The following is a 14,418-nucleotide window of genomic DNA, read 5'->3' as shown; positions in this document are numbered from 1 at the left end:
ACTCGGGAATCAGCACATAACTGTCCTCAGAACTGTGACTTATCAAGAAAGCACACAAAGCAAAGTCATTAAGAGGAGAAGGCACGTGGAGCAAGTTAAGAGCAAACAGGGCAGGAGCCTCCCAGGTCTCTCGGGTGGCCACACAGGGCAGGCTGAATTCCTCCTCCAGCATCGAATGGTGACGACGCGTGAGATGTCAACCGCAAGCCAACTGAGACTCAGTGTCTGATTGTTATTGGGGGTGTCCACATCAGCACCCTCTGTGCCCCCACTCCAGGATTGCAGAAGGACTATCACGGCACAGTCTAGACAGCGAGCCATACTCAGGGACTGAGGAGCCCTCCTGAAATCCAGGTTCCCAGACACCAGCCACGGGCCAGCTGGACAGCTGGCAGAACTGCTCAAGGACAGCAGCCTCAGCCACATGTTAATTCTCTACTGCAGAGAAAGTTCTGAAGTTAGTGCAAGTTAAGGGTTAAAGAGGTTGGCCAGAGAAGGCCTCCCTAGGTGACCGTGGGTGAAGACCTAAACTGAGTGGAGGAGCAGTCGCGGATCTTTTCAACAAAGACTGTTCTGGGCAAAGGAGGCAGTAGATGCAAGAGCCCAGGCCAGCAGCACACCGGAGGTCAGAGGAGCCTGGAAAAGGCTGTGGGCTGGAGCCCATGCAGCGGGGAGGCTTGGGGGCTCCAACTCAGACTCAGGAAGCTTTTTGTGAAAATCTCAAAGGACACATCCTCAGCAGATGGCTTTTCATTGTAACACGCGGACTCCACCACGTGGGAACGCTATCAAGGGAGAAAGGCACTTGGTCAGGAAGGGGCAGGTGTATAAAGTCAGGAAATGAAGACCGGGGAGAGGCCTGGGGGCTGGGAGCAGAGCTCAGTGGTGGAGCGCTTGCCTGGTGAGTGTGAGGCCCTGGGTTCCGTCCCCAGCACCCCAAAACAATAAATAAGGAGAGAGCCCTCTAGACGGCCAACCTGGGGCCTGGGGGCTGTCTTTGAGGCAGTGGCATGTTTGTGAGCCCCATGGAACACAGTCAAGTGCATGGAGAGTTGTGGTGGAGTCTCCAAGGCTTGGTAATGTGGCCCTCAGCCTCTTCAACCTGGGGCCCATCACCCAAACTCACTGTGTCATTTGTCTAGGATCCACAGCAGGAGGGGACCTTCGTTGCTCTGGAATCCAGCTGTCAGGTAGGCCACCAGGCGTGTGTGGACTGTGCTCAGTGCACCAGGGCACAGCTGGTGCAAACAAACCCAAAGTGTCAAACAGAACCCCAGATTTCAGAGACTTGGTGTGTAAAGGTTGTAAAATTTCTCATTAATCATTTTTACATTGATCATGTGTGTTGGAAGGATACTATTTTGGATACATTGGGTTAAATTATTATTTTAACTTGTTTTTTACTTTATTACTTTTGTTAAAATTTTTTTCAGTTGTAGTTGGACACACAATAACTTTATTTTTGTGTGGTGCTGAGGATCAAACCCAGTGCCTTACACGTGCGAGGCCAGCGCTCTACCACTGAGCTATAGCCCCAGCCCTGCTTTATTACTTTTAAAAATGTGAGCCAGGTACAGGGACACACACCTTTAATCCAGCTGCTCCTGAGGCTGAGGCAGGAGGATTGCAAGTTTGAGACGAGCCTCAGCAACATAGCAAAACCCTGTCTCAATAAAACATAAGAAGAACTAGGGGTGGAGCTCAGTGGTAGAGTGCCCCTGGGTTCAACCCCCATTACCAAAAATAAATAAAATGAAAATGTGACCACATAGAGAATGGCACGTCATATCCATGGCTTGGATTTATCCGTTTCTACTAGGTGCTGGGCAGGCCGCAGTGCCACAAGCAAGGCCCAGCCTTCCCAGAGCTCCCCTTTGGTGTGAGAGGCACATGATACACAAGCAAACTGGCCAACCACCGGGAGCCCTCAGAGAGGGACAGCTCAGAAGCCAATCAGATGAGGCTGGCAGAGACTAGAGAGTAGCTGAGGGGAGGAAAGAGCAGGGCAGGACCTTGCTGGGGAATGAGCAGCAGCTTGTCCCTCTGCGGTCTGGGGGGACAGTAAGTACAAAGGCCTTGAAGTCAGATTTGCTCAATAACATGGTGCTGCTTGTGGCTGGGGTGAAGGGAGTGAAGGGAACAGCTTAGGAAATTACATTGGGAGGATATTGGGGATCAGATGGCACAGGACCAGCAGAAATGGATGAGGTCTTTGGATTCTTGTTTAAGGTAAAGTGAGACCACAGAAGACTTTCGAACAAGGAAGAGACAGAAACATTAGAAATATCCTGCTGTGTTAGGTACTGTGCCATCTTACACCTGTAAACCCAGGAAATCCAGAGGCTGAGGCAAGAGAATCACAAGTTCAAGGCCAGCCTCAGCAAATTAGCAAGGTCCTGTCTCAAACACTAATAATGGCTGGGGTGTGTGGCTCAGTGATAGGGCACCCCTGGTTTCAATCCCTGGTACTGAGAAAATTAAAATAAAATAAAAAGGAAAAGAAAAGAAATCTCTCTGGGGCAGATACAGAGGCACACACTGTAATCCCAGTGACTAGGGGGTAGGGGCTAAGGCAGGAGGTCACAAGTTCAAAACCAGCCTAGGAAACTTAGCAAGACCCTGTCTCAAAATAAAATTCTAAAAAAGGGCTCAGGATGTAGCTCAGTGATAGACTGAACCTGGGTACGATCCGATCCCAGTGCCATGAATAAGAGAAAAAGGGGAAGGGAAGGAAGATGTGTGGGTGGGAAGGAGGGAGATCCCGGACAAGGATCCAACCTGGGGAAGGGGTGTGGGCTGGAGAGTAGAGACAAGGAAGACAGAAGACAGAATCAAAAGGTGGATGGCCCTTGGTGGGGGAGCTGTGTGGGAGCTAAGGGGTGGTGGCAGGCAAGGATGACCCCACTGTTCAGGCCTGAACATAGTGGGAAGACCAGAGCCTAGACAGCCATTGTGGGCGCTCTTCCAGAAGCTGCCACCAGAGGGCAGACAAGTGCTGCCTGCAGACTAGGGAGGGAGCCAGAGTGTCTGGGGCCCACTGAGTTCCTGAGACCAGGGCAGGTGGGGACCTGGGGAGGTGTAAGGCTGTCAGGTCATCTGGGTCACTCTGAGGCCAGAGTCACTGTCCCAATTTTGGGGGTAGCAAAGGGTGTTTTGTTTGTTGGCCTCAATGCCAGTGTTCCCAGGAGAGATGGAGTCTCTGTGCCCATGTGGGTGTGTGGATGCCATGTCCAGGCCCAGAGTGAATCTGACCCACTTTCCTTGTTTGCAGATGATGAGGGCAGGGGCTCAGCGCTTGATACACATCATTGAGGCAGTGGTCAGCAGGCCAGGGCTGAGGGCCAGGCCAGAGGCCTGATCTGGGGGCTAACATTACACGCCCCTAATTCTAGTGTTGAGTCCCTGAGGTTTGGCTTAGAGTGACAAACTAGAGGGTTTGGTGTCTCATCAGGGGGACAGAAACCGAAAGTCTGATTGTCTATTTTGGGGACAGTGATTGAGGTCCAGCTTGCTGGCTAGGAGTGACAGATCAGGGATCTGGTTGCCTTGTTTAGAGTGACAGCCCTGTTTCTGGTTGGGGTAATAGAAATGAATTGTCACTTTTAGGTGACAAGATACCAATAGTCAGGAGACAGAGACTGGAATTCCTGGGGCCTGAGTGTCTAGAAGGCATATTTGGGATGATGACACTGAGCTGGAACTCTAGTTTTGGATGGAGGTGACCCGTATTTGTTATCCCGAGGCAACAGAGGCAGGTTAGGAGCAGCTGCAGGTCTAGTTGTCTGTTACAGCCTGGGGGTCCCACTATGTAACAAAGACTGGGACAACACAGACTGAGGAGGGATCTCACTGCGTAGTGCAAAGTGACTGTAACTGGAGCAGCACATATTGTAATTTGGGGAATGTTTGCTCACCTAGTTTGGGTTAAAGATACAGTGAGTCCAGTTATCAATTTTATTATTACTATTATTATTATTGAACTGGACCCAGGGGTTCTTAATCACTGAGCTACATCACAGCCCTTTTTTAATTTTTATTTTGAGACAGTCTCACTAAATTGCTTAGAGCCTCACTGTCGCGTTCCAGGACTAAACACTCAGGGTCACTCCAGGTGAACTGGGCTGCACGAAACAATCACACAGAGACAGAGATACCTTTTTCTTTGGGTCCTATGATGGCGCCTCTGAGGTCTATGGAAAGAGAGAGAGCAAGGAGCACGTCCTGAACCCTTTTATTGGGGAGAAGGCAAGGGGTCAGGTTTCAGGGGTTGAGTCTAGCTTAGTGATGTCTGCTGTCAAGAGATTGACTGACATCTAGGGAGGCCACGCCCATCTCATGAGCTGTGTGGGGTCATGGCAGGGCAAGTGAAAAGATCAGAGCGAGGCCTCCAAAACAGAAGGGCAACGTGGGTTCAGTCCATCCTGTGCGCTCAGTGCCCATAGTTCACACACACAGCCCATGGCTGGCTTGCCACATGTCCACATTCTCATTGCTCAAGGCTAAGGGGCACTCGGTTCTTAAGTGACAGCTCCCGACACCTCACTAAGTTAAGGCTGGCCTTGAATTTAACAATCCTCCTGTCAGCCTCCCAAGTCACTGGGATTACAGGCAAGCATACCATACCTGGCTCAGTTCTCAAATGACAGTTTAGGAACTCTTGTCTGATTTAGAGGGACAGGAACTTGAGTTGTTTGAGATGTCAGTGACTTGGATTCCTGTGTAGGTTGGGGTGATGGGCTGAGATCCACAGGTACACTTTGGGGTGGTAGACTGGGGTCTGACTGTCGAGTTTGGGGTGATGAAGACTGGGAGTCCTGGAATCTCCTTGGGGAAAATAGGGTGTGGCCTCTGGGAGAGACAGCTGGGTGGAGACAGTAAAATTTAAAGTTTGAGGTTCAATGGCTAGTATAGAGCAACAGAAATTGGGGTCTGGTGGACCCCATGGGGGTATCTGAAATTTGTGCTGTTTCTCTTGTTGAGGTGGCAGGATCCTTGAGGTCTGGCCGGGGCTGGGGTTACAGGGACCAAGGGACAGGTTTCCTGGTTTGGGCTGATGACACTGGTGTTCAGGGCTTCAGTTTGAGAGACCTGGTGACCAGTCGGCTAATCTGAGGCTGTGGGCTCTACAGGTCTGGTTGCATATGTGAGGGGACAAAGCCCCTGGGGTCTGGTTGAATCCTTTGGGGTGCGTCCCTGAGAGTGCAGGCTGCCTGGGGGGTGAGGCCATGCTGCGCAGCAGTGAGCAGCCCCCTGTGACAAGAAGTAGAACCACTACCCTGTCGTACGTGGTTCTTTTAATAAATGTGTCATTCCTATGTTACTCAGGAGTTCACCACTGGGTCCCCTTCTCCATGTGTCTGGGGCCCACTGTGGTTTCAGGAGGCCGCAGACCTTAGCTCCTCTGTGACACAGCGTCCTGTCCATCAGCCTGGTCTGTGCTCAGGTTCCTGATCAAGTTCTGCGAAGATTAATACCCAGGAAAGGGGGCAGTGGGGCAGGGGACCAAGCTGCAAGGGGCAGTGGACACCAAACTGAACACTTCAAGGTGACACTGGAGTTCAGGGCTTTAGTTTGAGAGACCTGGTAACCAGTCGGCTAAGTGATGTGTGCAGTGCTGTTCTGGTGACCGAGGGGTGGGGCAGCCACAGCGTGTGGAGTCAACGGTTCTCCCTGGGCCAATGCCCTTGGAGGGCAAAGGCAGCTCAGCTGGACCACTCAGCACAGCACTTGTGTCAAGGCACAGAGGATGCCATCTTGCTCCTGGAGTGTCCAGTTTGGCAGGAGACCCAGAATGACCACGGCCTAGGGCAGCCCCTGGCCCAGCCAAGAGGCAGGAAAGCCCTGGCCTCCAGGAAGGCTGGTGGGCTCTGCTGAGCTTCTCTCTTGGAGTAGCCCCCCATTCCTGGGACCTGAGACCCAGGCAGGTCTCTTCAGACTCACAGGAAGCTGGACCAGGGACAAGCACCCAGGAGAGATGCCTGGTAGCCAATGAGAAAGGAGACCTGAGACTCGGAGAAACAAGTTCTATTTTCCGTCTTCAGGGGGTAGGATAATCTTCATTTCATAATGTACTTTTGTGTAAATGAAGAATAGAAAGTAAGATTTCTTAATTTGGGGATAAAGTTTTGTTTGTTTGTCTTGAGGTACTGGGGAGATCAAGCTCAGGGCATTCCACCACTGAGCTGCATCCACGGACCTTTTTGCTTTCTTTTTTTTTTTTTTTAACATGGGGTCTCATTAAGTTACTTATTTTTTTTTTTTTTTTTTTAGGGAGAGAGAGGGAGAATTTTACTATTTATTTTTTAGTATTTGGCGGACACAACATCTTTGTTTGTACGTGGTGCTGAGGATCGAACCCCGGCCGCACGCATGCCAGACGAGCACGCTACCACTTGAGCCACATCCCCAGTCCTCATTAAGTTACTTAAAAGCCTTGTTAAGTTGCTGGGGCTGGCCAGTTGCTGGTCAGTTGCTGAGGCTCAAACTTGTGATTTTCCTGCCTCAGGCTCCTGAGTCACTGGGATTATAGGCATATGCCACTGCCCCTTACTGGGATCAAGTTAGAAAAAAAGAAACTGTTGGTATGTTTTCTAGTTTGAGATGCCTGTGCCTGGGGTCTTTTTGTCCAGTTTGCTTGACAGTGATTGGGGTTCATTTGTCCATTTGGTGGCAGCAGACACTGGGATCAGTTGTCTAGTTTGGGGTGATGACCCCAGAAGACATGGGTCTTGCTTTGGGGTAATACACAGACCCCACTGCCAGGTGACAGCCTAGCTGTCAAGGAGGGGACGGGGGCTGGTGAGGCTAAGGGTTGTGTTTTCACTGTGGGTGGCAGGAGAAGTCATTCCAGTCCTCTCATTTGGGTGCAGAGCCCGAGGATCCCGAGTCTGAGCACATTAATACTGAGTGTTCCTAGCACAGTTGAGTCATGGGGTCCTGCACCAGGTGTGGGTCCCCTGAATAAACGGAGACCTCTAAGTATGAGCAGGGTAGTACAGTCTCATCTGGAAGTACTGAAGCTGGGAGTCTGGGCATTTGAAACTGGGGAGTCAGGAAGTCAGGATTCCAGGGTCCAGGATCTACTTGTGTGTGGAGAGCCATCCTCACGCGTGACTGGGTGACTCCCGGTTTGGGTCTGAGGCTTCTGGCTGTGTCGGAATTTTCCCGGCCCTCTCCTGATGAGAGAACCCATCCGTGTGGGGGTGTGACTGACCACTGACCCCGGGGGCCCAATCACTGACCCTGACCTTGGAGTGCGGCCCCCCCTCAACCTTCATTGGATGGAATTATCCCCTGAATTTCTTGTTCCCCAATAAAAGGCTACTCCCTGGCGTGTTCACTCTCTCTCTCTCCTGCTAGCCCTGAGTAATCCTTGCTGCCCTGCTGGGCGGTTAGAGGTTGGAACCAGAGAGGGGAGCCCTCTCGGACCTGGTCATAGAAAAAGGTAACTGAGTCTGTGTGTTTATTTCGATCTCTGCTAGCTAACTTTTATGCCAAGAACCTCATTAATGAAACCAATGCGCAGGCTGCATGGTGGACTTGTGGGGTGTTGGTTTGGGTTGCTGATTTGGGTGGGTGACATAAAGGTCCAATGCTTCCCAGGCTGGAAGCATCTCAGCCCCACAGTCTGGTGGTGACAGAGATGAGCAGACACCTGACTTAAGGAAACCTGAAGATGGGGCCCTGATGCCTAGTGTGGGTCTCTGAGGCTGCAGCACAATTAACCATTGGGTTCTGGCCCTGGAGGCTCTGTGGACCCAAAGCCTACACTGAGGGCAGTGGTAATGATAAAGATGGCTTGTGACTATGACTGGGGACCCAGGTCCCTGCTGTGAAGAGACAGATGCTCGGTTTAAGACACTGAATTTGGGAGGCTGGGTGGTGTGGCTCAGTGGTTGAGCACTTGCCTAGCACGCACGAGGCCCTGGGATTGATCTCCAGCACCCCCCACATACTGAATTTGGAAGCTGGGTACAGTGGTACCCAGATATTTGGGAGACTGAAGCAAGAGGATTGTTTAAGCCCAGGAATTTCAGGCCAGTCTGAGCAACATAATGAGTCCCAATTTTTTAAAAACAGATCCTGAACTGGGGGTGGCTGGAGTCCCTCCTGTCCCCTTCTGCGTGTCTAGGAGCCAGGTTCCTGATGTGGGCAGCACAGAGCCAAGCTCTAGATGTCTGTGATAGTGTGGGCTCACTGTGAGGCAGGGTCTGGGGGAAACACCAGTGCTCACATCATCGGTAACAGCTGGGAGCCTCGAGGTCTAGAGCAGAAGTGACTTTCTGTGGAGTTCCACCTGCCAAGTTTGGAGTAAGTTCAGAGACTCAGATGTCAAATTTAAAATGCCTGGTTTTGAGATTTGGCGATGACCAAGTTTGGCGGCTGTGTGTTGATTCTGGGGTCCTATTGATTGCTTTAGGGCTGACTAAGGTCTGGGGCTCTCATGCCTGGTTTGGAGATCACTGAGCCTAAGGGTCCTAGGCCCTGGTTTGGGGGGTGTCTGAGCCTGGGAGGTGAGATGCAGAGTTTGTAGGTGACTAGCTATAGAGTCGAGAGGCCTAGTTTGAGTGACTCTCTGGCTCCACTGATTGTGGGTCCCTCAAGGTTAGTTTAGGGTTGAGAAAGACTGTGGACCTGACCAAGACTGGGGCCCTAAACCCAAAGTAGAAGTGACTTCCTGAACTGTCCATATGGGGGAGTCCCAAGACTATGAGCCCAGAGACCTCCGTTGGGGTGATTGGATTTAGGGCTTAAACTCCAAGAAGCTCTAAGTTTGTAGGTAGCTGAGGCAAAAAGCTGTCTGACTTAGGGTTGCCTAGCATGGGCTATCTGGGTGTTGAGGTTGGGTTGGCCAACTGGGAGTCCAAAAGCCAGCTGTTAAATTCGTTGGTGGCCACTTTGGTAGGTCTAGCGTCAGGCTGGGCTAACTGTGTCAGCAGGTACCTCCTAAGGGTGCCTCTCATTCTTTCGAGGGATTAGGGTATACCTCTGAGAGGGGGTGATAGATGCCTTGTTTGGGAGTTATTGATGACCCGCTCTGCAGTACAATATGGGGCTCGCCAAGCCTTCAGTTGCTAAGGTTTGACTGTTGGTGGGGTTCCTCAAACCCAGTTCAGGAAGGATGAATTTGGGGAGCTGTTGCCTAGTGTGACTGTGTCTGAGGCTAATCACCTAGATGCCTAGACACCCTCATGGAGCCTCAATTCCTGGGGAGACCAGATGTCTGGATTAGAGAGGCTTAATTTGGGGTCTTGATACTTAATTCCAGGGGCAACTGGCCTCAGGGCTCAGATGCTAAGGGTTAGGTTCACCAACAACTGGGGACTGAAGGTTTACTTTAGAAGTGTGTTAGCTTTCCATCACTGTTGACAAAATAACTGACAAAATCAACTTAAAGGAGCATTATTTTGACTCACAGTTCCGGAGGTTTTGGTCCATGGTCAGTGAGTGCTATTTCAGGATCTGTGGTGAGGCAGTACATCATGGCAGAAGGGTGTGGTGGAGGAAAGCAGTTCATTTCAGGGAGAGAGAAAGAATGAATGTGGAATGAGCTTGGGACAAGATATAGTCTTAAAAAGCACACCCCCAAGGACCTACTGCTCCAACTAATTCCACCAGGCCTCATCTTGTAAATTTCCATCACCTCCCAATAGTCCATCAAATTATAAACCCATCAAAGGATTAATCCATTGATGAGATCAGAGCCCTCCGAATCTCGTCGCCTGCCTCCAAACACTGCTGCCTTGGGGACCAAGCTTTTAGCACATGAGCCTTTGGGGGACATTTCAGATCCAAACCATAACAAGGGGTGCCGAGACTCGGGGCCCAGTTGCCTCCTTTATAGTGTCTCAATCAGGTGTCTGTTGCTGGGACTGAGTGATGGGTAGTTGGAGGCCACGGTGGGGTCGTCCTGATGCATATTTTAGTTGTGGCAGAGGCTATGAGTCTACATACATGCTTTCAGACTGAATGAGTCCCTGAATCTAGTTTACAAATACTAGGGAAACTGTGGGGTCCTTGATGCCAAAATGGTGGACAAATGGACTGAGAGACCCAGAGCCTGGTTTGGGGAATTGAAGCATTTGGGGCAGGTGCCTTTGGGAGGTCCACATCCTTAGCTCTGTGGGTCACTGACTCAGTCTAGGGGTACCAAGGCATGCTTTGGGGGGGTATATTAGTTTCCTGTGGCTGCTATAATAATCTCGGTGGGTTAACACAGCAGAAGTTCATTCCTTCAAAGTTCTGGAGGCTTGAAGTCCAAAATCAAGATGTGAGCCAGGCTGCATCCATCAGAAAGCTCCAGGGCAGGCTCTTTCCTTGCCTCTTCCAGCTTCCGGTGGCTCCAGGCATCCCTGCGCCTGTGGCTGACCCACTCTAGCCTCATTGTCACGTGGCCTTCTGCTCTTCTCCCAGTCCCTCTCCTCTGTTCCTTATCAGGACACACATCAGGGTCTCTCCCTTCTCCCACTTTGCTTCCCAGCTCCCTGAACCTGGCAGTTTTCCTCTGCCATGCCCCTCTGCCACTGTGTTTCTGCCTTGGAGCAGCCGACCAAGGGCTGAAATCAGGAGCCAAAATAAACCCTTCCTCCTTTAAGTTGTTCTTTTCAGGTATTTTGGTCACAGCCATGAAAAGCTGACTAACATAGAAAATTGCTATCAATGGATTAATCACCGATGAGGTCAGAGCCCTCGTGATCCAACTCCCTTCCCAAAGCCCGGCCTCTGGACATGTTCTCATTGGGGACCAAGCCTTTAGTACATGCGATCTTGGGGGATATTCCAGAGCCAAGCCAGAAGAGACCTTTTCCTAATAAGGTCATATTGGCAGATTCCAGGGTTAAGACACGTTCATAACTTTTGAGGAGGCCAACATAGCTGCTACAGGGGTGTCTGAGGCAGGCACCCTAAATTCCAAGTTTGGGTCTCTGATATTTTTTTTTTAGTGTTGGGGATTAGTGGGTCTGATTATAGGGTTCCTAAAATTTGGATTAGGATGACCAACACCTGATTTGGGAGTTCTTTTGACTTGCCTACTTTGTTGGGTTACCATCAGGTTCTAATGGGATTCTAATGGGGTACCTGAAGTTTGGAGACCAGTGGGGTAGTCTGACGATCACTGAGCTTCAGTGCCACTGAGTCCTAAATTTTTTTTTGGGGGGGGGTGAGTTGGGAAGGTAGATGCTGAATTTTGGGGTAATTTATTAAGTTCATAATTCATGAGTAGGAATCACTGAGGTAAAAGCTCAGATGTGAGGCTGGGGTTATGGCTCAGCGGTAGAGCGTTTGCCTCCTATGTGGGAGGCCTTGGGTTCGATCCTCAGCACCACATAAAAATAAATAAATAAAATATGGGGCTGGGTATATATCTTAGTTGGTAGAGTGCTTGTCTTACAAGCACAAGGCCCTGGGTTCAATCCCCAGCACCAAATAAATAAATAAATAAATAAAATAAAGATTGTGTCCATCTACAACTAAAAAATAAAAATAAAATTTTAAAAAATCTCAGATATGGGGGCTGGGGTAATGGCTCAGTGGTTGCGTGCTCACCTAGCATGTGTGGGGTGCTGGGTTCGATCCTCAGCACCACATAAAAATAATTTTATTTTTTTAAGGTACTGTGTCCAACTATAATTTTAAAAACCCCAAAGTATTAAAAAAAAAAAAAAGACCTAGATGACTAGTGTGAGGGAGGCTTGCTGGGGGGTTTCTGATCTTGGTTTAGTAGAAACAGACTGGGAGCCAGATGTCTAGTTTTGGGGAGACTTAAGCTGGGTGGGACCCAATTCCAATTTTGAATTGTCTGGACATCCAGTTGTCAAGCTTGAGGTCACTCAGTTTAAGGGTGACTGAGTTTCAATCCCATTTTCTAGTTTGAGAACAGAGGTCACATACTAAGTGGGGTGATGGGGCCCATCTGTCCAGAACATGGACTATTTATCTTGAGGTCTTGATGTCCCTTTAGAGTTCAATGAGGAACCTAGTTTTGCAGTGCCAACTTTGGGGCATCTGATGCCTAATTTGGGGTTACTGCCTAGGTTAGGAGTGACTCATGAAGTTACTTGTACTTATGTTGAAATGGCTGAGTAAAGACCATTTCCGGTATCCTATGGGTGTCTCGGCCTGGAGACCTTGTTTTGGGATGAATGGAACCAGAGTCCAGAATCTTCATCTGAGGGTACCTGGGGCAGGCTGGGGATACAGTCCTTGGGGTTTCTGAGTCTGGGTGACATTCATGTGACTCCAGTCGACCCAACTAGAAGCCCAGGCCTGATCTGACAGGATCCCGGGTTTTCCTATCCACGGGACTTCTGAGGGACAGTGGGGGTACACATGTCTGGTCTGTGGGTACCTAGACAGATGATTCCTTTAGGAAAATCTGATACTAGGACCCAGAAGTCCTTGAGACCTAGTACTTGCGCCTGGGTATGGTGTGGGAGGATTCTAGCTCCTGGACTGTCCAAGGCCAGGCTCCTCCTGGGGGTCATCAGGGGAACTGGAATTTGGGGGTGACTCTGGGGGATCACACATCTGTAATTCGTGATCCTGGTGGGGATTGAGGGGGTCCGCACGGGTGAGGCGGGGACGCTGCGGCAGGGAGCAGGGCTGCGGCCCCGGGGGCTGGCTGCAGCGGAGGTTCCCGCGGGAAGCGGAGCGCGGCGGGGCAGCCGGCGGCGGGAGGGCGAGCGCCGGAGTGACAGGAGAGGAAGAAAAATGGGCAGAGAAATCAGAGTGGACGCGCGGGGGGCGAGAGTCCGGGAGCCAGCGGCGGCGGCGACTGGCGGGGGCCGCGCCTCTGCCTCGAGGGACGCTGCGGGCTCGCCTTCCCGGCCCCCGCCCCAGAGGCTGGCGGACGAGCAGACCCTCTCCCCAATCCCGATCCTGCGCCCCCCACCGTGTTCCAGGCCCCACCCTCATTCCAGAACCTCCGTCTCCTTCGGTAGCCCCCTCCGAGTTCCCTTTTCTCCAGGGAGTTCTGTTTACTTTCCTCGGCTTCTGCCCCCTCCGCCTGCGTTCTATCAGAGTCGCCTACGTTCTAAACTGGGCGCCCCCAGCCCTTCCTCTCCGCGCCCTCGGCCCCTCAACCAGTTCTAACTTCTCCAAGTCACCTTCCTGCAACTCCCCCCACCCCGGTTTCCCTTTAGGTGCCCCCACCAAGTCCCTCGCTAAGGTTCGGAGCGGAAATGGGGCGCGCGGTGGCGGCGGGGGAGGGGCGGGGCGGGGGCGGCGGCCAATGGAGCGGGAAGCAGGACAAATGAGGCCCGGCCCGCGCGGCCGACAGGCCCCTCCATCTTCCCATTAGCGCCTAATGGCCCCCCCGCCGCCGCCTGATGAAGATTTATCGGCCCCGGAACCCCCGCCCCCGCCCCGGCCGCCCCGCGCCCGCGGCCGCCCCGCCCCCGCCGCGGACACCTGATGAAGCCGTCACCCGGCGGGAGGGGCGGCCCGACCCGGCGAGGCCCGCAGACGGCGAGAGAAAGTTCTGAGAGCCCGAGGGAGCCCGGGCAACCCGGAGCCCCGACAGGTCGTCCTCAGCCCTGGGCCCTAGAGCCCGGGACGCGCGTGGGAGCGGGCTGCAGCCCAGGGTCGGGGTCTGGGTCGTGGCGCGAGGGGGACAAAGCTGGGCTCAAGAATTCGGGGTCTGGGCAGGAGGCTGGGGCCTGGGCCCCGGGTCCGAGGGAGGCGGGCTGGTCCTGCGGGGAAGGGGAGGCCGGAGCCGGGACTCCTGGGCCCCAGGCCGGGAGCTGGTCCCGGGCGCGGGGCGGGGGAGCCGGGTTGGGAGCCCCTGATTGATTTCTGTTTACCGGCTGTCCCCGCAGGCGGAAGAGCGAATCGCGCCCCATCCATCAACAGGCTCGCAGCCTCCCTAATAAAAACATTTTACTCCTAAATGATCTCGAACTAATTAACTCAAAGTGTTAATTAAAGTTTGCGCAGACAGCATTGTCATCAGGGAGGGCGGTGGATCCATCTTCCTGAGAGAGAGACAGGGTTTGGGGGAGCATCTGAGAAGGGAGGGCTCCCCCTCTCCCTGCGGGCTGATCCCTGTCCACCACCCTGCCCCAGTGTCCTCCCAGCTTCCCCTCGCTGCTGCTGTCTTTGCTTCCGCCCCTACTTTTTGAGTTTTCTCTTTTGTTCTTTATCAGTCTGTGTCTCTTAGGTCTCTGTCACTATGTCTGTCTTTCTACGGGTATGCTGTCACTGTCTCTGGCTTCTCTTGCCATTGTTCTTACCTCCCATTGACATGGAGCCTTTGTGTGTGCTCTGGGTTTTGAGTGGACCCATGACTGTATGTCAGAGTTTGTATGTGGACACATGTCAGAGGATATATGTGTCACAATTTGTGTGTGCACATGTGTGATTGAATCTGGGGTATTGAGACACACACACAAGCCCAGCAGTGTATGTGGACACATGTTG

The 14,418-nt window shown here is 52.1% G+C and overlaps 1 long non-coding RNA gene across 1 annotated transcript; it reads left to right on the top strand.

Moving 5' to 3' along the window:
• Window positions 1-13,249: 13,249 nt before the first annotated feature.
• LOC124100122 (uncharacterized) lies at window positions 13,250-13,889 on the top strand. The gene is made up of 2 exons (XR_006854166.2): window positions 13,250-13,522; window positions 13,818-13,889. It is a non-coding gene; the product is annotated as an uncharacterized LOC124100122 (long non-coding RNA).
• The last annotated feature ends 529 nt before the right edge of the window (window positions 13,890-14,418 follow it).

The sequence above is a fragment of the Marmota monax genome, unplaced genomic scaffold (genome assembly GCF_021218885.2).
Source record: "Marmota monax isolate L192 unplaced genomic scaffold, Marmota_monax_Labrador192_F-V1.1 WCK01_AAM20220418_F8-fsc00149, whole genome shotgun sequence".
NCBI classification, from domain to species: Eukaryota; Metazoa; Chordata; class Mammalia; order Rodentia; family Sciuridae; genus Marmota; species Marmota monax.
The sequence above is the reverse complement of the archived record's forward strand: the minus strand, read 5'-3'. Positions and strand labels throughout refer to the sequence as shown.